This window comes from Cyprinodon variegatus, unplaced genomic scaffold (genome assembly GCF_000732505.1).
Source record: "Cyprinodon variegatus isolate N-32 unplaced genomic scaffold, C_variegatus-1.0 Scaffold521, whole genome shotgun sequence".
NCBI lineage: Eukaryota > Metazoa > Chordata > Actinopteri > Cyprinodontiformes > Cyprinodontidae > Cyprinodon > Cyprinodon variegatus.
In genome coordinates, this window is record NW_015150974.1 from 438,116 (window position 1) to 440,174 (window position 2,059).

Genomic DNA, 2,059 nt, shown 5'->3' on the forward strand with positions numbered 1-2,059 from the left:
TAACTATAGATAGCTCAGATTAACGTGAGCCACTCTAAGCTTTATCAAAAAGGAAAGTTTTAAGCCTAATTGAAGTTTATTGATCTCACATTGGAGACATTTACCTCTGCATTTAACCCACCTCCTTGGGGAACAGTGGGCTGCCATTGTGCAGCAACCGGGGAGCAGTGTGGGGTTAAGGGTCTTGCTCAGGAACCCAGGGTGGAGGCTGTGGGAATGAAACCAGGTACTTGAAACTATCTCTGAGCACAAGCGCACTGCTCTAACCACTAGACCAACATTACCCCCTGTGATGCTCGGTGTTGCTGCCTTGCAGAGAGTCTGGATGGTTTGGATGATTTTATTTTTTTAGAGATGAAATCTTCTTTTGAGCACAGTTTTTTTTTAGTTGATTTTGTCTTTGTTAGAGTTTTGCTTAAAGATCTGAATCATGCGTGACCCCAAAAACAAAATACTGACGCAGTATGAGTTTGTTTTTCCATCTGATATGAAATGTAAGTTAATTTTCACAGTTTTATTTTTGTCTTTCTTCTTTACAGATGCTTGCACACGTTCTGTTTATATCTAAACTTCTCCATCAGGGTTTCTGCTAAAACTTGTCTTTGTTTTCTAACCTTTATGTTATTTTCTGCTTAAATTCTCTTTTCTCAGATAATCAGATCTTGTCCATTCAGATGGTGCAGAACAGGTATTTTTCCCCCCAGGTCTTGGACAGATATGCACGGGTTTTCACAGTTATGAAAAGAATCCAGATGACGACAGTTTCCCAAATGACTTTGCACACTATTTGCTGCTCTATGTGCAAAACAGCTGAACATTTTATAATCTTCTGGCAGCTACTCAGCCAGGTCATGAAATGCAGGTAAATCAGGGCTGCCAGAGTTATCAGTCAACATGCAATGATGGGGGGGCCATCATGTGAGCTCACTTTTTCCATTCTTTGATGCAAAGTTCAGAGCGGAAACGCCCGCAGGAGAAAGGGAAGCCAGATCTTTTATGTTTCATTTGTAGTCATCAGTGGCTCTTTGTCACTTTTCTGCAGTTTGCAGGTCTGTCAGCACACCAGGTCTGGCTGCACGGGGAAGTCCACGGCTTCAAACTACAGACCCTTAGATAGAAAAGCAAATTAAATCACCCAGTTTTCATAAATATTAAGTTAAACTGTTATTATATTGACATTTCTGGAGAATCAGTGCTGATTTGAAAAGCTCATTGCAGTGTAACAATCCAGCTAATGGACACTGTAGGAATTGGTCGTTCAAATTTAAAATTATGGTTTAAAAAAAGAAAAAGCTATTACTTCTCCACTTCTCTGTCTCTTTGAGCAGATGGCCTGAGCGGATATCTACTCGGTGATATCTGATAAAAGAGAATCAAAGAGGAAGTGGAAAATTTGATGTGCGACCAAAGAAAAGGGGAAGCAAAAGAACCGCTGGCCATGCAAAAATATGCTGACATTTTAATTCAGCGCAGCAGCTTTGAATTGCACGCAGGAGCTAACAGCGGACAGAGTTTGGGACAAAACTATAGAAAGAAAACGATTGGTTTGAAAATGGTCTGCAGCTGATGTTCAGACTAACACCCACAGCAGTTGCACTTTCTCTCCCTGAGTTTAGCAATCCAGACTCTGCTCAGGGTGTCAGCTTTCCTCCTCAGTCACACGCCTTGGTGTCAGGTCGCATTCAGTCAAGGCTTGTGGCTTACATCTGCTGGATCATAAATTTCACGCTCCTGAGATAGAGCTGTGTGACATATGACAAAAAAAACAGCTACATCTTTATTTCTTATGAAGTTAAAAGTGTCCTCTCTTATCCTGATACATCAATTTGGATAAGAGGGAAGCAAACAAAAAAAAAGCACAACTTCTATGTATTTTGCAGGATAATGAGAAATCAACTAAATTCAAATCTGGAAAAATCTGCAAGTATTGCATCAAACTTTCTTTTATTCTTTGCATAATAAAAAGTCAACTTCTATCTATCTATCTATCTATCTATCTATCTATCTATCTATCTATCTATCTATCTATCTATCTATCTATCTATCTATCTATCTATCT